The 22,145-nt window shown below is 38.5% G+C and overlaps 1 long non-coding RNA gene across 2 annotated transcripts in view; it reads right to left on the reverse strand.

Moving 5' to 3' along the window:
• Nucleotides 1-22,145, reverse strand: part of LOC138837945 (uncharacterized) — a 111,061-nt gene that overhangs the window by 57,373 nt on the left and 31,543 nt on the right. The window contains exons 1-2 of one of the 2 annotated variants that reach the window (XR_011375521.1): nucleotides 11,886-11,978; nucleotides 1,526-1,622 (exon numbers count right to left, since the gene is read on the reverse strand). This is a non-coding gene — a long non-coding RNA (uncharacterized lncRNA). Of the gene's footprint in view, nucleotides 1-1,525; nucleotides 1,623-11,885; nucleotides 11,979-22,145 lie in introns of those variants that run through there. The other variant, XR_011375522.1, reaches the window with a different exon arrangement.

The following is a 22,145-nucleotide window of genomic DNA, read 5'->3' on the forward strand; positions in this document are numbered from 1 at the left end:
TTACTCAGTAAGGCATATTAGTTAATGTATTCCAGATAGACTTGGATAAATCAACTAGCCCATTCAAATCATTTGCCCTCTTTAAGTATCAGAGTTTTAAGGACTGGTAGTGTTTTATCCCCATGACTCTTTATCCTTTTCTATAAGCTTCATCTTTATTAAAACTAATTCTATATTCATTTAGATTTTCTCCATTGAAAATAGTCAGAAGAGGAACAAAAGTGAGCTGGTATTCAGTAACATGTATTATCACAAACAATGAGAAGTCTTCCCAGTTAGAATAAGTTTACCTTCCTTTGGATGGAGGCAATATGTTTAATGACCTTATTTACACAGATACACACACACACACAAACAACTTTGTTTAGGGTCTATTAAGCCTCATGCTAAACTAGCAGGGGGAAATGTTTAAAGATAATAATGGTTTTTTTGTCTCTAGTCGTTATGGTAAATCATTAAAAAGTGTATAATAGGGAAAAAAGGAACACTTAAATTCATTTTTTTAAAGGTCATCAAAATGTGTGAAACTATTCTCACCAAGAGAGGGCTTTAGGGTTTTTACAAAATCTAAGTCTCTTTTCTTTCCCTCCAATCAAATATAGATATTCTCTTGAAGATTAAAACACTTTTTGAAATCACACAGGGGGGAACTAAAGGGCAGTATTAAAATCACACATTGAGCTCTGCCAGCAAATAATGTTAAGGGCTATTTTCTCACATCTATACCCTCTAGCAAGATCAGAAACAAAGTTATATATTCCCAAATGGAATCAGGTAGCTACAGTATCTTGCATGTGGAACTAATGAGGCTGAGGTCAGGGTTCAGTTGCAATACAAGCTGATTAGTGTGACAAGAGTGATGGCCTAGCTAACCTGGCCTTGCAGAGCATTATGATCACCTGGAGTGTTCTACTGTGTTTCTTCTCTTTTCTTTTCTTTTCTTTTCTGTTCTTTTCTTTTCTATGTTTGGTTCTAACATAAGCTTCTCAGCCTTATTTCAAATCAACCAAATCAAAATTTCTGGAATAGAAAAAAGAAGCTCTACTTTTGAAGAAATTCCCAGGTAATTCATAAACCAGTCAAGATTTTGAAATCAATAACCTCCTAGGAACCAGCTCAAACAAGAAGTATGCTCAGCATGACTCCTTCCTGGTCTTCAAAACTGGAAACCACAAATTCGACACTTTATCTGTTAAGAACACTCCAAATCTCCAGGGAATTTGTCCTCCACCCTCCCCACCCCCCATGGATTGGAATTCTTTGTAGAGGCCATGAATTCAAGTAAATTTCCATTCTTAATGGCAAACAGCAGACCTGCCCTCTTAAGAATAGCCCTTCTACATGCTTCCTTTCCAGCATGCTTCACTGGACATTTAAAAAAGCAACAAGAACCAAAGGGGGGGAGAAAAACATTAGTAGAACTTACCTTCCCCCACAGAAACTAAGAAACCTCCTTTTGTCCTAAGAAATGGGCACTGATTGCAAATACTACACAGAACACAGTGGCTATTCACTGTAAACTTACCCAGTCTGCATCTGGAGAAATGTGATGGAGTACCTTCTCTGGAGAAATCAGGTTTCTCATGGCTGAGGAAAGCATTTTTGAAGACAAAAATCAGTCCCTGGATAATATCAGAAAAAAAAAATCCAAGATTGGTCATGATGAATTATAAAGTCATATTGCATGATAAATCTGTATCTCTACTTAGAAACATTGGCTAGAAAGGAGGATTTGGAGGCAGTGTGCACAGCAAGTGTGAGAGAAGAAAAGCTTGAAAAACGGGTAAGTGAAGTCAAAACAAGATATCAACAAAGCATATCATTTAATTTTACATTTCAACCAGCTGTGCTGGTATCAAATGTATACAATTTGACTGCATTTGCTGTTTTTCAGTCAGATATAACAAATAGCTCTCTGAGTTAAACACAAAAGCCATGAAATACTTTTTAATGGACAAAATTGAACTTCCCTTTTCCCTCTGGTGTTTAGAACATCTTTTAAAGTTTAGACTAAAGCACACTCAAATATTTTCTCCCACCATCAGAATTTGACATTAGCCTCATTTCTGTCAAAAACTGGGTGTGCAAACTCCTCAGCCACAGAACCCTGAGTGCCAACCCAAGCAACTCAGAATCACTTCCATAAATGCAAATACCACACTCATTTCCACTGTCACAGATTCCAGAATTCAGAATCCAAAGCCAAGGGATTCTGTATTTACATATTTTAACAACAGTTAGTTGACAACATGTATCTATTATCCCATTTGTTACATTTGAGGATAATGTTTTAGAAGATAGAATTCTTTCACTATCTCCTAGAATGCACATGCTCTCAACATGGAATGGTTCTACATAGGAAACTGGTATAATGCACTACAGTTAGCTTTGCTACTTGAGTCAACACAGATGGTTGCCAACCTCAGATGGTTCTTCTTCAACTTCACAAGAGTACAAAAGTAAGTCTATAATATGCTCTGTTTACTGCTTCCATGTAGTATTTACTACAATTTATGAGACATTCAATATTGTATTTCAAATTAGACTTTCTTTTAGAAGACTTTGCCTAACTGTAGGTTAATGGAAGTGTCCTGAGGTTATTAAAGATAAATTAAGCTTGGGCTGGGAATATGGTTCAGTGAGAGCATATTCCTAGCATGTATAAGGCCCTGGCTTCAATCCCCATCACCATCAAAAATAAACAAATTGCATTAGGCTATGATGTTACTTGTATTTAATGCATTTTCAACTTGTGCCTATTTATCATTTAGAATGAATTTATAGAGAAATGACTCCATGGTAAGTCAAATGATCTTTAAAATCACATTTTAAAGCAATGTCCCTTGTATTGGGGAAGAGGTAGAGAGGCAGGAGACTCATGAGCTCCAGAGCAGCCTAGGTTACACAGACAGACTTTGTCAAAAGGAAGGGTAAGGGAGGGAAGGGAAGGGAAGAGTAGGTAAGGGAAGGTGAGGGGAGAGAGGAGATGGGAAGAGAAGCAACGGGAAGGAAGGACAAAAACAGAGAGAGAAAACTCCAAAGCAAAACATAATGTCCTTCCCTAAAGAATATTAACATGAAAGAGGTTTCTTCTCTGTTATTAGAGCAACATGATGGCATAAATAACCTCTTTCCTGAGTTCATCAGGGTCCTTGACTACAAAGGGAGAAGCTCAGGTACATTTTGAGACAGCCCGTCAAACTGTCTTACAAAGAAGAGGAAACTGTGGGCAGATGAAAGTTCTGCTTATAAAGTAGATGTTACTACAGCGCATTGCGGTTACATTATGTGTGCCCAAAGGATAAAGAATTCAGGTGAGAAGTGGTATGGCAAGAGTTGCAAATTAAATAAGCTCTGCACTAGGGATTTTTCCTTTGGTGAGTCGCAGTAACATGCCCATAGCTCCAGGGAACTTCATGATTAAGTTGGAATGAAGCACTCATGTCTCATGTTAAATGTAGCAGAAGAGAGGTTATTAAATATTTGTCAGTTAATTACCTGAGATACGCCCTTTTTTCACAGCTTTGGTTTCAGGTATGTGGGAGAGTTGAAAACATTTAATTGCACCTAATTTGTTGCTGTAGTCTAATCATAGCCTATGCATTGTGCTGAAGTCTGTAACCTGTGTGAAAAATTTGTAAGGGACCTCATTGTGACAACTCTAGAGAAAGAGAGGTGTGTGTGTGTGTGTGTGTGTGTGTGTGTGTGTGTGTGTGTGTGTGTGTGTGTTTGTGTGTATGTGTGTTTTACTTTGTGAAATAATCATATCTAATCCTTGAGCTACTTTTTTTGAACTTGTAGAAATTATGACCTGAGAAATATATATAGTAAATCTTAGTACAATTTGGGAAATCCTTCCTACTGCTCCAAGTCCTTTCTTAATTAAATGTAGCCATTTTCCTGACTCTCACCAATCCTTAGCATAGATCCTGAGAAAAATTCCTTTCTAGAGAGAAGCTAAAAGAGATTGAGGGCAAACATTCCTTTGTATTTGGCCCATTTGTTGGTCTGTTTGTTGCCTTCAATTACCTGAGGTCTGACCACTTCTAATCTTGCTGTATTCTCTTCCCTCTCTCCTGCTCTTCCTCCTCCTTCTTTTCTTGTTATTTCTTCCTTCTTTTCCCCTCCTCTTCCTCTCCCTTCTCCTTTTGTTCCTGTACTGGGGCTTGAATTCAGGTCTCTTGCTAAGCTTTTTCACTCATAGCTGGCACTCTACCACTTGAGCCACATCTCTAGTGCCTGCCTTTTACTGGCTAGTTAAAGGATAAGAGATTACTTTAAGGATGAGATTGGGACAGATATGAGGAGAATTATGATAGGGGTGACATTGATAAAATTGTATTAATAATGATAATAATGAACATAAATTGACATGTTGAATTGAAACTCTTTTGCACATCTACTTAGGGATAACAAAAAGTATTTTTAACTTAAAGAATGAACTTCCCTTTGGGTATGAAGGCAACAGGGAAATGTACAGAAATAAACAGATGTGAGTGGCCATCATCTACAATTGGTGAGAAACAACACATTCAATCCTGGAATGTCAAATTTGCTCCTCTTCACCCTGATAACTCACATTCCTATTTCCAGGTGCAACACAAATATCTCCTGGCTCGGAAGCCTTCAAGGCCACCTTCTTTGCCCTGAAACTAAGAGGTGTTTATTTACATTACTTTTACGAAGACCTCACCATCATCTACAAACAGTAGAGTCATTTCCTACCTCTTCTCTTCTTTTTTCTTCTCTCCTCTCTTCTCTTCTCTTTTCCATCTCCTTCTCTCTTAGAATTTCTTTGATGTAGAATATTTGAGATAAGTTTTTGTTTTTTCTATCTCTAGATCCTTAGCCACACACTCCAAACACTGAACAAATATTTTCTTTTCCTCCTCCTTTCTCTTCTCTCCCATTTTCTTAAATTAGAGACTAAAAGGTAATCCTGAGAAGAGATAAAGCCTGAAAAAGATGACAAAGTGCCCAAGAATGTAAAGGGCTTAGAACTGTTCTTTGGGAAATGTCTCACTTTAGAAGAGAATTCTATGTCATAGAACCTAAGAGAATTCACCCCAAAAGAGAGTATCAAAAAATATCATCAAAAGCCACAATGATATTAATAATGAGGTTACAAAAACATGATTGGGTTTGGCAGCTGTATTGTATATATTAGTTGAATCTTTATCAAAATACTACAGAATAGTGTTCCCAATAAGCTATTGAGCTGTAGCAATTATGAACCTTTTGACTTTTCATCTGTGTGCATCATAAAAATCTGAGAAAAAGATGAGATTCAGTTTGCAAATTAACAAACTATTATGAAGGTTGACAGATGCTTACCATGACCATACAAAGTACACTGAATTCTAAACAATAAGGGAAGTTGGAAAATTCTTATTAGCATAAACCATAGCATGATTCTAAATACTGTTTTTTAGAAAAGATTCAATTTCTCCCCTCAAGAGATGACTGAAGCATAGATTTGAGGGTATAAAAATCCGTATGAGTCATAAATCCCCCTTCTTGTTAGACTTTATTTTGCACTAAGGATCTTCATCCATCATACCAACTGGTGGGGAAAAAGATCCAAACTTGCAAATCTATGATAAAAAAAAATTCTGACTTTTCTTCATCTAAATCAAGCTCAAGTCATTTTTAAGGGTCTAAATGTCTTCATGGGTAAAAAGAGCCTTCCCACTATACTGTCAGCTGCTGAGAGCAAGCACCACATCTCATTTTATTTTTAATCCCCACTCCTTTGCATGGTATTTTATGTAAGTTGGTTTACTGAATAAGAAGAATGCTTTAAAATTGTTATGGATCCTGGTTAAAATATTCAGCATTCAAAGTTCTGTCATTTACTCAAAAAATTTTAAATGCTTTTCAACCTCGGATAATACCCAGATATGTTCAATGAATGCTATAGCATTAGCAAGCTCTAAATCAGAGCTCAAATCCAGCAGTCTTACTGTTTTTGCAAAGTTTTGCACATCAAAGTCATGCACATTCATTTATGTTTGCCTATAGTTAGCTGTTTCAAACAGTAGAGTTGAGTAATTGCAACAGAGACTATCCAGCCTAAAAAGCCTAAAATATTTATCATCTGGCTCTTCATAGAAAAAGTCTGCTCTTCTGCAATATAGACTGTTGTTGAATTTTTAGTGCCAAGAAAGCATAAGGGACGAAGTCCAGCTAGATCCCTGAAAATATGTTTAACACATGAGTAATGCTGTCATTTTGATGATACTGAATCTACCTTGCAATAGACTGGTCTCAGTGGTCATACTCTACTTTAAGGACCTCCTTTATCTCCTTTATATCAAACAAGCTGCTACAATGAGATTCTAATAAGAAAAACTCAATCTTCACTCCTAAACACTGGTAATTCAGTCGTATCTACAAAGTAACCCAGATCACATTGTAAAAGCTACTTTTGCTTGACTAATTTTGCTTCACATTCAGGATCAAACTATGGTCTCAGAAGCAACTCTAGGACATACTTGTAGAAGTACATCTGGTATATTTAAATAATACACCTATTTGTTATTGGCACCTTTTAAGATAATGGGATCCTCAAAGGATCATCTTCCTACATCTGTAAATATGTTTAACCCAAATTATACTAAATGGATGTGGTCCAAGCTGAGCAAAGTCATCTACCCTCAAACGAACTTTAGTCTTTCTATAGAATAATAGGTGGTAAATACAAACTTCCAAGTATTTTTTCTCACCACTATTCATCACTTTCCAATCTGACTTTGAAAAAGATTAAATCACAACAAGGTTAAATATTTAGTGACACATGGTCTGTGCAAGACAAATGCAAGTAGACATAATTCACATTGGTTTCATGATATCATTCTTTTTCCTTGGAGATTCTCTGGAGATCAATTACAACCACCAATGATGCTGAGGGCTTGGAGGCCTCTCACTCTTGGTCTTGTCAGATGAATGTACAGCCTAAACACTAGTAGCAAGGGGAAGAAGTCAGTGAGTATGTATACCATGCAGTTTTCACCCAAAGAATCTGCATAAAATAGCAGTTGCCTTAAGTTGTTTATCAATTAATGATAGATCACTGCTTCAGATAAAAGCTGGTAATTAATGAGTCATTAAGGCACATTCTTGACAAAGATGGAAAAATCATGATCCACTCAACATGCCCAAAAAGCAATCTTCCAGTTATGTGGCAGTGCTTAAATGCACTGCTAATTTCTGGGGCCTGCCATTTTTAATAGTACTGAGATGAATGACAAGGAATTTATGAATGTGAGTCTATGTTGCCCATTACACAAGCCTTCTCCTAGAGAAGTGAACCCTTCTAAGCACAACTCCTAATAAGCAGAAATTAAATGCTAATGTCCCATGCCACTAGATGAAAAGAAAAAAAAAGATATACCTAAGGGAAGGGAAAGAGGGGATAGATAATTTGGTTGCATATAAATAGTGTGAAGGAAGAGAGACAGGCATCTATTTTAAGCCTTTGTGGCCTGGGAAACCACATTCCCTATGCTCAAAGCCAGGAACCCTCTTACACAATAACTCAGAAACCCCACAAATGCCTGGCTAGGAGGTCTGCTTCTTAAAACTACCTCTTGGGCTAATCTTGGAAAAAGTCATGGATCACCCTGCAGCTCTGACAGAATTCTTACTTCCCACCTAAGGATTATGATTAAAGCCATCAGCTAGAGTATATCAGGAGGAAGCCAACACAATCCTGTCATTGTTTGTGTTTTTTATAGCTTATTGTTTAAAAAATTTGGAAATGACTGGACTCCTTGTGGCAAACTTAAGATCTCCTGCATGAACTTGGCAGGCACTTCTCGAAGAACAGATTTAGAAAACAAATTTAAGATAGTGTGCTCTGTTCAAGGGAAGCAATAGCAAACCAGAAAGTCTATCCTGGTATGTTTTCCCCTGTGTGTGTGTCCCTTCAGTGTCTTGTTTGACATTTATAGTGGGTGATTTTGATGAAAAGTCAATTGATTCCAATTTTCCAACTAACCTTCAGACTTTCTACACAGAATCAAAGGAAGGAAAACTCCCAGTGTCTCCTGTTTGATTTGTCTCTGAATTTAGGCTGAGATTTACTCAGAAAGGTTAATGTGCTTTGGCTAATAAATAATGCACAAAATACAACAATATGTAAACTACAGAAAGTCATTAAAAGCTACTTTATGACATTAGCGGAAAGTGTTCACACCCCCATGTCAATCAAAGCTAGATTTTTGAGTGGATGGAATGCTTCTTATTTGTTTCAGTCCTTAGACATTGCCTCTCCAGAGTCTTATCTTTAGGGCTGACTTTAATCAGTAGAGGACATTGATAAGAAAGATGAACCAAAGTAGGATTCCTTTAAGAACTTGAAGTCACATTTGGGTAAATGCCCAAAAGTGGGATTGCTGGGTCATAGGGGAGCTCTATGTGAAGTCTTTTGAGGAACCTCCATACTACTTTCCAAAGTGGCTGAACAAGTTGACACTCCCACCAACAATGAAGTAAGGTTCCTTTCTGTCCACATCCCCTCCAGCATCTGTTGTTATTAGAGTTCTTGATTTTTGCCATTCTAACTGGAGTGAGGTGGTATCTCAATGTTGTTTTGATTTGCATTTCTTTTATGGCTAGGGAAGTTGAGCATTTCTTCATGTATATATTGGCCATCCTTCTTTCTTCTTCAGAGAAGTTTCTCTTTAAGTCTTTAGCCCACTTATTTATTGGGCAGTTGTTTCTTTGAGGATTTGTTGTTGGGGGATTTAATTTTTTGAGTTCCAAGTATATTTTAGATATGAGACCCTTGTATGGCTAGTGAAGATCTTCTCCCAATCCGTGGGCTTTCTATGTCCTTTGCCATGCAGAAGCTCTGCAACTTCATGTAATCCCATTTGTCCAACCTTTCTTTGATTTGTTGTGTTTCCGGGTCTCTATTAAGAAAATTTCAGCCTGAGCCAAGGAGACCTAGGGTTTCTCCTATTCCATCCTGTAATGTTTTCAGAGGTCTGCTTTGACTCTGAGGTCTTTGATTCATTTGGAGTTGATTCTGGTGCGGGGTGATAGATAAGGATCTAGCTTTAGTTTTCTACAAGTAGTTAACCAGTTTTGCCAGTACCATTTACTGAAGAGGCTGTCTTTCTTCCATTCTATTTTTTTAGCTCCCTTATCGAAGATTAGATGCTACCAGCACAACTATGTTTATTGCAGCATTATTTACCATAGCTAAGATATGGAACCAACCCAGATGCCCCTCAGTAGATGAATGAATCAAGAAAATGTGGTATATATACACAATGGAATTCTATGTCTCCATCAGAAAGAATGATTTGTTAGGAAATGGAAAGACTTGGAAAAAATTATATTAAGTGAAGTAAGCCAGGCCCAAAGAAACATAGGTCCCATGGTTTCCCTTATTTGCAATATCTAGTATATCTATGAGTCAAGCAGAAAAGAACAGATAAGGTGATGTTAGGAAAATGAACCCTAAAATATGTATTCAAATGTTTTTTTTTCTTTCATGCATTTGTTTCTAACGCATTTATAAGATTATTTCTTTGTTGTTTTGTATGTCCCTCCTCCCCAGTATAACCCCTGCTTTCACTGTATTTGATGTCGGTATAATTTGTGGAGAGGAAGGGGAAAAAAACGGTATAATTTGTGGAGGGGAAGGGGAAAAACAAGTCGTTTAAATAAGGATACAGGTGGACCCATTGCAACAATGAGAAGTACAAGTTGTCATGTCGAAAATGAACTTTACAACTTTGGTGGGGGGGGGGGAGGATGGGGGAAAGGCTGGGAAGGGATGGGAAGGGGAAACAAAAGAGGAGGCTACAATGCTTGATAAGAAATGTACTCATTATCTTGCCCATCTAATTGTAACCCCTCTGTACAGTATTTTCACAATAAAAAATAAATAAAAATTTAAAAAAAGAACTTGAAGTCACCATTGAAAAATATGTTTTAGTGTGAAGGGAAAATTCAGCAATTAAATAAAATAAATTAAAAACAATCCAAGGTCACTGACACATATAGTGGAATACCAACAATTCTACAATGTTATTCTGTTGTAGAATAAAAATACGTAGAATTCTTCTAGGCCTTGAATGTGCATGTCCCACCTGAACTGGCTCTATAAATCTGCCAAGTAGAGAACAGGTGTTCTTATTCCTTGTTCTTTCAACTTCACATACCATCTTAAAATGAACAAGCAGGAAAGGTGCTTTATATTGATATTCACTAGTTCCATCAAATGTATTTGCCTCTAGGGGGCATTTCAAGGGACTTCAAGGAAGACTATTTCAGCTATTACAGGTGTCAAACTAAATGGTTCAGGGCACAGGTATTAGATTGATGATAATACAGGAAAAAGAAAACAATGACCCACTTTAGTGGAGCCAGCTTTGTTATGATGACAATAAAATGTTCAATTTTTTATTGAATTAGGAAGTAAAGAGCATGATTTGAACATTATAGATAGATAGATAGATAGATAGATAGATAGATAGATAGATAGATAGATAGATAGATAGATAGATAGATAGATAGATATAGATATAGATATAGATATATGTATATAGATAGATATATAGCCTATGCCTAGCATGTATAAATCCCTAGGCTCAAAGTCCAGCACCACAATAGGAAATTTTCTGGAGGATCTCTGATTTTTTTTCACCTAAAATAAAAGCCACTAGGGCTAGAATACAGAGGTTGCATTAATTCTGAGTAAGGATAGATGAAACACTTAACTTTGATGGAAATAATCACCTCCCATTTTTATTTTTTTTTTTATTTTTTTATTTTTTTTCTTTTGGGTCCGGTCGTGGGGCCTGAACTCTGGGCCTGAGCGCTGTCCCTCAGCTCTTCAGCTCAAGGCTAGCGCTCTACCACTTGAGCCACAGAGCCACTTCCGGCTTTTTTCTTTTTGCTTATGTGGTGCTGAGGAATCGAACCCAGGGCCTCAGGCATGCAAGGCAAACGCTCTACCACTGAGCCAACTTCCCAGCCCCCTCCCATTTTTAAAGCAGAATTCATTTGCAAAAAAGGTGCTATCATACTAGGAAATTATCACATATAAAAAGTGATAACTCTTTTGAATGACCTCTTCAAAACCCAAAATTAATATTGTGATTTAGTCTGTTACCCCAGCTTTATTATCTTCCTGATTGTTACCCAATGTATTCATTATCTCACTTTGTTCTTCTTTAATACACTTTGTATTTCCCTAGTGCCTTTTATCTCCCAGCCTGTTGCAAACATCAATTAACTAAGCTAACCAACATCTCTGTGTGGGTAGAAGAACCCTATTATCCTAATTTGGAAGCTTGGAAAAGCAGGTTAAATGAGGTCAGGTCACTTGGATAGCCAATGGTAGAGATAGAAATGGTCTCGCAATTTATCAGGTTATCTGCTTTAACGAGCAAGACATAATGATGTCCAACTTCTAATCTTTGTGTCTCTACACTGTGTAGAGTGAGCACATCAATATTGAAAGTCAAATTTCCATAAGAATCCATTTATGCTTCTAAAACAAAAACCAAACCCCCGAGGATATCAGTTTCAGCTCTTATTTTTCCTCAGGCAACTTTAGCAACTGAGACAGATCTGATGAGGACAAAGTTCCTATACTCAAACCTGTTAAAATGAATGAACTCTTAAAAAAATATAAAAGACCAGAAGCAGTTGGGATTCACCTTTGCTAATAATAATAAAAATTATCTTTCATCAAGCCCTGGAACTCATAGTATTAGCTGGTGCTATGTGCATTTTCTTATTTAATGCTAACAATTCTATGGGGGGCAAGGAGGAGGTTCTTATTCCCACTGGAAAGATGACAAAATTAAAGCACATGGAGATTACAGTGAATTGTCAAAGGTCAGATAGCTAAGAAGCAAAGGTACCTGGACTCAAATTCGGACATTCTGTCTCCACAGCCTATGTTCACAACAGCTTCACAGTAATCATCCTGTTGCTTGGGTGAGATGACCCTCACTGTTTCCATTGAAAACTACGTGCTCTCTCACCAGGCAACATCAGTAACAAGTATGGTCTCCACACTACATACTGCACCAGAAAATCTGATGGACAAAAGAAAGTAGAAGGTGATGCATCTTTTCGCTTCATACGCCTTTCATCAGATAAGATGTTAGATATCATAGATAGATAGATAGATAGATAGATAGATAGATAGATAGATAGATAGATAGATAGATAGATAGATAGATAGATGATAGATAGATAGATAGATCTATATATCTCATATTGTAGATCTGAAGAGAGTGAATAGGTCTCCTACCTATCTCCACTCCCCTCAAAATCTCCCAAAAGAAGCAATGCTTGTGCTAAGCATACAAAAGGCACTTATATTCCGTTTGATTGAATCTGGTGATTTCTTTTGACATTTGGTGGAAAAAAGTGGAATTTGAACTCAGGGCTTCACATTGCTAGGCAGGTGATCTACCACTTGAACTACACTTCTAACTCCTTTTTCTCCAGATTGGGAGATTTGGTATTACCTTTGGGCTAGGCCTACCTGTGTACCATAATGCCCTTACTTACATTTTCTGCTGTAGCTGGGAAGGTAGGCATGTGTCACAATGACCAACTTTTCTGTTGAAATTGAGGGTCTCAGAACCTTTTTTTGGTGGGAGGGGGGCGGTCTGGGCTAGACTAGAACCACAATCTTCCCTATCTCCGCTTCTCACATAGCTGGGAAGAGTGGCCTGTAGTATTGTACCCAGCTATTGATTGAGATGGGGCACTCCAAAACTTTTTTGTGGGCCACCTCAACCTTTAATTATCTGGATCTTAGCCTCTCAATTAGTTAGGATTGAGCCACCAGCTGATGGTTTCTTTCTTACTGTTCCTAAAGGTCTGTTAGATTACCTTGAAATTCTGAATGAATGCCCTATTGAAGTAATATTGGCCAATAAGACAACCTCCGGTCTAAATGAGGATTTTTGGTGCCTTCTGTGAGTCCTCGTGCATCTGCCTGGACAGCTTCAAGCAGGTATGGGGACCAATAACCCAGGTAAGCACATTCTAGCTGGACCAGCATGGCTAAACCCAGGAAAAGTGTGTCAGTTCCCATCCTTTTCCATTCTACTCCTCGTTTCAATTCATCAAAGTACTTACCACTTCTTAGTGTTTGAGTCTTGTATAATATTCATGCAGTATTTCATTTATAGCTCTCTGAAAATCAAATCCAACCCAACAACATGAGACTGCCAGTCTCATTTAGTATGAGAACAGTGAGCTTTAAAGAGACAATAAACAAATTTCAGAGATCACACAGCTTAAGTGTTGGTGCACATATTTGACCCAGATGATAGGATTACAGAACCCAGATATAATCTGTACGTTTTTTTGGCTTCTCATTTTATCATTCATGAAATATATCCTATAATAAACACAGTGATACAGCAAGATCATAGGATTATTTTGATAATACCTTGGAATGCTAAAAGATATTATAAATATTTCACAAATTGTATCTAAACACACACACACACACACACACACACACACACACACACACACACACACATACAGAGCTTCTGGGTGAATCCTAGGTTTACTTTTGTAACAAAACCTCATTGGTCTGAGTTATGTTTTTAGAAGTAGAAGGAAGAGAGCTGTCGAGAAATCTCACAGTGTTAGGAAGAAGGCTGGGAAAATTAGGTCACCTTGGCCAGCATCTCAAGAACAGTCTCAAGTAGGAAGAAGCTGATGCTATATTTTTGAAATTGATTCTAAACTCTTTGTAGGTGAAATAGGAGGGGAGCTGATTACATTCTATATATCCACAATCTGTAGTTTCAGCAACTTAAAAAGATGCCCTTTCAGGCACCAGAGGAGGTGTGAGTGCAGCCTGGGTTAGCTTTTCCTCCTGAATAGCAGTATAAACTCCTGGGGAGCAGATGAAAGCTGTCTTGAAGACAAAAGCACAGGCATTGCTTCTTTTCTCTACCAGATGGGAGAAAAGGAACTGTAGAAATCCTTTATAGTTAACTATTAAAATTGGTCCTTCCATTTGGCTTATCTATAACTTATATATAATTTCAAACTCTAAGAGTAACCAAGCAATAAAATTTTGACCTGAGTGAGCAGCAAATATGAAGGTGGTGTACCTCAATTCCCTCTCCTAAGGCCAGCATTCAGAACAGCTTAAAAGAGAATTGCCCACCATTCATTTGTCAAAAGATACCTTAGCACTCGGCTAAGATCTGACCCCCAAATAGGAAGGATTTTTCAGGATCTGGAAAAGAAAGTGGAGAATGAGAGGAAATAAAAGATGGCTGAGCTGCTTCATCCTCTACCCCAACATAGACCGACTGCTAGCTGTAGGTCAGGATGGAATGGGCTGGACCTGCTAACATACCCTCCAACTCAGGTCCTCAGCCCCTCCTTCTTCACTTCCCCTCCCCCCCACCCCAGCAGCCTGTATCTGCATAACCTCAGCTGCATTAGCAGAATGCTCACCATCCAAACCTGAACCCCATCTGCCCTTCACAAAGTACTCTCCTGGGATAGGTCTAATTCCCCATGCTCCACCCAGACCTAGCTGCACATACAGAGTACCCCTCACCTCTAGCCCTGGTGTTACAAGGATGCCCCTGGGTAGGGACAGGCACCATTTTGCTTCATTTCCCATAGGGTCTTGTCAGCCCCTCTAATAAACCTCCTTATAAACCTCCATCTGCTGCATGTGACTGAGTCCACATGGTCTTCTAGGATGGATGCTTTCAGGAACAACAAAAGAAGTCAAGGGGTAAGAGAAGTAGCTTGGATAACAATTCACTTGGACCAACCATTTTTTTTCCAGGCAATTAGCCCCTCACCCCAAAAGACCATTTTCCTGAAAATATAATAAACACCATGGGCTCAAAGATGGTTGGGAGGTAACCCTAAGGAATTCACAGTTTGGGAAGGGAGATAAACCATGTGAACAACTCATAACTATCCACACATCAGTGTTACTCTTAGTTCTGTCTTTTTCTTCTTCAAGTGCAGAAACCTAGATCTCGTGGGAAGGCTGCTGCATTCACTGTTACCTCTACTTGAAATGGCCCTCGTGCTCATGATTGCCTATCTGGTTACTTCACATCATTCATGTTTCATCTTCAGCTAGCTTAGTTGGAACAGAAGACTGAGCCCCTCTCTACACTAGATCACTGTGTACCTCAAAAGTCCTTTGAACATCTGAAATTACCTTAATTTTGTAACTTTTCCACAGGTTTAAAGATTGATACAAGTTACTTAAAATCTCAGCAAAGGGTCATTTATGACTTCACAAATAGGTATACAGTATTTGGCTAACTGATTTGTATATTGTAAGTTTGTTGTAACAGAAATATGCTTAGCGCTCTGGAGTGTAACAAGAGATGCAAGTGTCCACTAGGAGATCGTTAAAAGCATCTTAAAAGAGGTAAGTCGCTGTTAGTCTTGACTAAGGCAGGAAAGGAATTGAGCAAAGAAGCATTCCAGATTGTGGTTCCCCCCAGAGACACTCAAAATCATTGCTCTGTCCCACAGCCGCATTTCATTCCACATGTCTGAAGTGCAGACAATGCTAGGACAATGTGGCAGCCACAAAAAAGCAATGTAAAAGCATGGGTTTTGATTCTAGATCTTCTAAATCTTGTTCTTCTTGATGGTAATTAGGAGACTATATGTCCCGGTTTCCTGTTGCAACATTTGTGGTAACAATTCCATAGAAATCTTGAGAAAATGAAGTCAGTTAATACATGCAATATTTAGAAGTTCAAAACCACACTGATTATCATTATTGGCACGTGATGATGCAGAAAAGAAGTAACACCATGTGACAGTCCTACTTTTTATTCTAAATACTATGCAGACTGAAAACAAGTTTAGGATTGGGGGCAGAGTAAATTACCCACCTAACCCAAGAAGCACAAGACCCTGAGTACAAACCTCAGTACCACCACCAAAAAACAAAAAGCAAACTAGTTTAATAAACACATGTTTGAGAAGAAAGTATTGTTATCCCCATCTCACTGGTGAAGAAATGTTGTTTGCTAACATCAGAGATGGAGAGATTAAGCCCAAAATTAATAGTGGTGCTGGAATTTAAATGGAGAAAGTCAGCAATTTAATTTTCACTGTCACATTATACCACCTCATTGAACACCTAGTGCATAGAGATCTTATGAGGAAAATAACAGGTTTATTATAAGGCTTAGCATATATTGAACACTCAATAAGAGCATGTACTTTTATTTTTTTTAATTTCCTACAGGATATTAAAGCTACCATTAAGGATAGCTCAACAATTAGAACACAGTTTCTGTGGATTTACTAGAAGACTCAACAGAATTCAAAGACAATTAGGAAGCATCTCAGCAATAATTGGTTGGTTGAATTACTGCTGAACAGGCAGGTGAAAAGTGGGCTGACCAGAGTCACTGGCATGACCTTGATTTCTGATGGGAGTAACCAAGGGCCCTCTGCATATCAATCTTTGCCCAGCTGTACTTTAACTAATTAATTTTTTTAAGATCTGAGTCTATTAATTATGAATCAATGTGTTATCATTTGCAGCTGCCATTGTATCTACACAACAACAGGAGCTAATTAGCTTATTCTACCTCTCCCTTGAAAACTTGCTATTTGCTGGTTCACCTGTGGAAAAACAAGGGACATATTCATCTGTATTTAACTGTGAAGTTAGTACTTTTGTAGACAGTCACATCATAACATCAGACGGAGGGAAAATACTTTTAACATACTTAATAAATAAAGAATCAAGTAAACTTGACAACGACTCCAAAGAGGAACATTTATAAATGCTATGCAAAGCCACCCAAAAACCTGGCAGTGTGTGCTGTCAATAGAATCATGACCTTGCAGACAATGGAATCCGATCCAAATTAGACACAACTCCCATTTATTCCACATAAAGCCTTTAGCAACCTTAATGTAAAAGTGAAGACTTCTTTCCTTGCACAAAGAAGCTATTATTTTTCTTTGTCCTATCCTTCTTTTCTAGCCATCTGTCTTAAAAGTAAAGGTACTCCTTTTATCCAAGGCTAAAACCTCCATCAAAGCTCTTAATCTCATCCCCTCCTACTTATCCTGAGACTCTTCTGCATAAACAACTCCCTGTTTTCCTCTGTGATATCAATTGCTGACTATCTTGGTCCTTCCCTGTCTACAAACATTCTTCTATCCTCTGTTCTACTGAAAACAGCTTCCCCAAAGCCTGGCACTGCTACCACCCATCTACTCTGCTGGCCTTGCTCAGATCTTCAAGCAGAGGGTAGGATCCACTTTTGTGTCCACTTCTTTATCTACATAAACATTTCTTAGAAGATTAAACTGCTTATACCATGTATGGATTTCTCACTTAGTTTGTAATTCACTGAGGAGGGCGCTTTGTCCATTAACTCTCAAGTATCTGTAGGGGCAATGGTTGTCATTATTTTGAAGGATGAATAGCATAGTATTATTTGCAAGCACAGGCTCTGAAATCAGATAGGACTTCTCAAATCCTGGTTCTATCTCTTCTGTATGACTGAGTGAGCTACTTAATTTTTGAAACTTTGACTTCTTAAATACAAATTATAACGACCTCATAAAGGTGAGGAGAGAAATGCATGAGGTAAAGCGTATAAAGTATTAGTATTTTGTCCAAAACATAGTAAGCACTGAACCATGTTTTTAATTACTCAATACAACACTGGTAGAGGCCATTTTTAATTCATTCATCTCTCTTCTAATAGTTACCATGAATTTCCTTTGAGGAACAATTCTGCACAGTCCAGGATGTTAGGCCCTACCCCTGATTTTAGGGGTAAAATGTGACTCAGATCTATCTAGTTAGATCAGAGTCTTCTTTCAGGACATGTGACCCAGGCCCAACCAATCAGTTCACTAAATCTCCATCAGAGCCCATGTGATCCACCTGCACTAATCAATTTATACAATCCCACTGCTGTTGTATTGTTCATTTCATAAAATGGACTGGCCAAGTTGCTTCCATTGTGGGGAAATTTAGGAGTCTTGCAAAAATTAACAGAGATGTTGTTTCTTTACAATTTAATAAGATGTGATATGGAGGCTAAGTGTGGTAACATATGCCTATGGTATACCTACTCAGGAGATTGGGAGGATCCTAGTTCAAGGCCAACCCAGGCAAAAAATTAATGATAGACACATGATCTCTCCTCAGGCCACTCATGCGTGCCATCCCAGCTACTATGGGAAGTATAGTCCAGTCTAGCACAGGCATAACAGTGAATGTCATAAACATGTTGTCCAAGAACCACTGGACTCACAACAATAGACCGGAAAATAGAATTGCCTCAAGGCAAAATTCACTTCTGCAGAAGTGTGCGCCATCTGGCAAGCAAGCACACAGAGCTGGCAGTCTCCTCTCCTATCCCTGATGGAGCAGGCCTTGTCCCTCTGGTCAAATTGGTTGAGCTCAGGTTCACACTCTGCTCCTGATTGTCTAGTTTGCACAGGGTAAGATGTATTTACATAAGGTGATTTTGAAATAAGATGAACAGTTCACAAGTAATCGGAAAATACATCCACATCTTCCACTTCTTGAACAATCTGAGTGAGTGGTAATTCCATCTAGAAAAGTAACCAGTTTAAGACAAAACCTTACACTTTACAAATCCTTTCTTACCCCCAGGCAGTTCCTCTTTTCCTAAACGAGATCCAAGCCATCTAGCCAAAGCAGCACACTGATAGAAAAGACAGTTTTCCTCACAGTGAAGCCCTACACATTTATCTGAATTAGGGAAGGGAGGGGGAACAATAGAATGGGTGAGACAGAGGACGAGGGGAGAGCCAATGCATCTGCAACTGCTATAGTCACAAGACAATAGATCGGAAATGATCTATACAACTTGGGCGGGGAGGGGAGAGGGGATTGGAGGGAGGAAAAGTAGGAGAAAAATGAGGGAGGGGGAAACAAGTTCAACAAAAAAAATGTACTTATTACTGTAAGCATTATGCCCACCTTTGGTCCTCAACTCCACCCAGACCTGAGCTCCTCCCAGCCCTGTAGTTCTGGCCACACAGCTGGCCCCACCCTTTCTCTGCAGAGACCCACCTGAGCACCCACTTCCTGCCCCCAGACCCTCCTGCCACTTGGATAGGGACAGACATCATGTGCTCCCAAGCCTGGGAAATATGGCTCCTCTAATAAACCTTGTAATAATCTTTCTCCTGTGCCTGCTTGCCTGATCGTGGTCCCCTGGGATGGATGTGAAGGATTCCTTTCAATACCTTACTTATGTAACTGTAACCCCTCTGTACATCACCTTGGAAAGAAAAGAAAGAAAGAAAGAAAGAAAGAAAGAAAGAAAGAAAGAAAGAAAGAAAGAAAGAAAGAAAGAAAGAAAGAAAGAAAGAAAGAAAGAAAGAAAGAAAGAAAGAAAGAAAGAAAGGAAGGAAGGAAGGAAGGAAGGAAAAAGGAAGGGAAGGAAGGAAGGAAGGAAGGAAGGAAGGAAGGAAGAAAGAAAGAAAGAAAGAAAGAGAAAGAAAGAAAGAAAGAAAGAAAGAAAGAAAGAAAGAAAGAAAGAAAGAAAGAAAGAAAGAAAGAAAGAAAGAAAGGAGAGAAAGAGAGGGGAAGGAAGGAAGGAAGCAAGCAAGCAAGCAAGAAAACAAGCAAGCAAGAAAGCAAGTAAAAAAGCAAGCAAGCAAGCAAGCAAGAAAGAAAGCAGATGTGTGTGGGGGGCCGAAGGGGCGAGGGTGTGCATAGCTCAAATGGTAGAGCCTTTTCCCAACAAAAGCAAGACTCAGAGTTCAAACTGCAGTAATGAGCATAAGGGAGGAAAAAAGGATGTAATATGGTAATAAGGTAGGAAAAAAGATAATTCTTGTTTTTTTAAACAAAGTTTTGCTATATAGCCCAAGCTGGTCTTTGGCTTGTGATCTTCTTGCCTCAGTGTCCTGCATGCTGGGATTATAGGCATACACCACCCTGCCCTTTTCTTTGGACAGCTTCTTGAACCATCTTGCTAGCATGTCAATCCGGGGAGGCAGTGAATCCACAAAGAGGAACAAAGCTAATCCAAAAGATAGGGCTGTGTGAGCATCCACAACTCCAGTCTTGACTCAGGCCAGCCCTGCCCATGTGCCTTTCATGGATGTACCAATGGATTTCTTTTTGGCTTGAACTCCTTTGCATTCTGTTACTTGTAACTGAAACTGGTTCAAATGCTTTTCATGTTATAGCATAGGTAGCTGATAAAGGAAGTCTTTTGTTAGCTTTTGTGGTGATCGGGATCAAACACAGGCCTCACACATGCTAAGCATGAATTCTACCACTGAGATACACCCCCAACTGAGGACCCTTTTGGACAGATTCTGTGACCACAGCAGAGCTTCATAGATGTTGAACAAATACCTATTCCATTGAGGTGAAAATGCTCTATCTGTGGTGATAGAGGGGTACATTTTGTAACCATGACTCATTGTCTCACATTGTTGGCACAGGGTGATGCGAATGCCAGTCAAAAATGGTGATGGCCAGGGCAGGAAAAAGCATCTCTTCACAAGTCTGCAACTTGCCTGTGGCCATTTTCTTTTATTTGAAATACCATCTCTTCCAGCTATTATAGAAGAACACAAATAACTTACATAACGAAGTACTTAACTGAGCAGATTACATGACTGTCAATAATTTTTAGACAAGCTAATACTTCCCTGGACAATGGAGAATTACAAGCCTCCAGTTTTGAAATTATTCCTCGGTGACATTTTTGTTATTATCTTCCAGGGCTGATTAATTTCTCTAAAGGCAATCTTTCCCCAAGTTTATCATAGAAACAAGTAACACGAAAAGAACAATGAAACACAAAAGTACATTCAAGAAACTTCTCAAATATTATAGTTGTGGGAACTGAGAAACACCTGTACTGGTAGTCCTATATAACTCAACAATGTGTGAAAAAGTATCTTGATATCTGTTCATAAAAATTGGCTTCCATTCTCTCAGCTGGACTTAAAAGAGTAAAACAGGAAAGGCAGCAGCCCCATGGAGGAGTAAAAGGAATAAAGGGAGTCCCAGAAAATTGGATTTAGTTGGGTAATATGGGTAGTAGGAGAGAGCTGGAAAAAAAAAAAAAAGCATTTTAGGCAATGTATCCCATTGTTTCTGTGAGTGGAGGGTATTCAATCTGAATGGAAAATATTATTTTGATACAGATTGCAACAGAAATAAAGTCAGAGAGAGACAGAAAAAAACCTGAGTACTCTATCAAAAGCCCTGCAGGCATATTCCTGTTTATTTGTTTATCTTATTTATCTTGTTTATTTATTTTTGCTGCGCTGCCCTACTATAGCACAGGAACACACAAAGAGGAACCAGAGCCAGTGATGAAAATTATGGCAACTGGTCTAACTGCCACAGAAAGGCCTCCATCCATAGTTGGCACTTTCTTCCAGGTCTGAGAGAGCTTCCTTTGTGAAAGGACTGCTCCTAAGAGTGTGAGAAAGGTTGATGCTTCTTCAAATTGGCATCTGCAGCTGCTGGTCCTTGGAGTCTTTGGTGGTCTTTCTTGTAAAGGCTGGCACCATTTTCATTATTTTTGCAAATTTTGCCCTCCATTAGCTCTACCATGCTGAGATATGAAGGGGGGGGGATAACCCTCTAATTTGAGGATTCATTAAGCAGCTGTTGTTGCTTATTTGACCCAGTAAAAGCTAGAAATTTGCTGATTTGCTGGATTGGTGAAAGAAACTCTAATATTCAAGCCAGATTGGTTTGATGTGTTTTCCTCTGAGGTCAAGTCACTAAGAGATATAGACATTCAACTAGAGAATTCACCAGTGCTTTTTTTTCCTTCACTTCTTAGAAGGACTTTCTTTTTTCTTTCTTTCATTCTTTTCTATCTTTCCTTCTTTCTTTCCTTCTTTCTTTTTTTCTTTCTGTAAGCATCTACTCTATGACATTGTATAGCTGCCATTTGCTATGAGATTCACTTTTCTTTAGGATAAGTGAAAAATGCTAGAAGCTGGTTGCTCTAAAAATATTATTATCAGCTTATAATCAACATACATACTTAACCATCTCTTTCTTTTCTGCTTTCTAGAATTAACTTTTTTCCCCCCCTGGAATTTTTTTTTGTCAGACCTAAGGCTTGAACTCACTGTCCCTGAGCTTCTTTTGCTCACAGCTA

The sequence above is a fragment of the Dipodomys merriami genome, unplaced genomic scaffold (genome assembly GCF_024711535.1).
Source record: "Dipodomys merriami isolate MVZ:Mamm:240054 unplaced genomic scaffold, mDipMer1.0.p SCAF_10, whole genome shotgun sequence".
NCBI lineage: Eukaryota > Metazoa > Chordata > Mammalia > Rodentia > Heteromyidae > Dipodomys > Dipodomys merriami.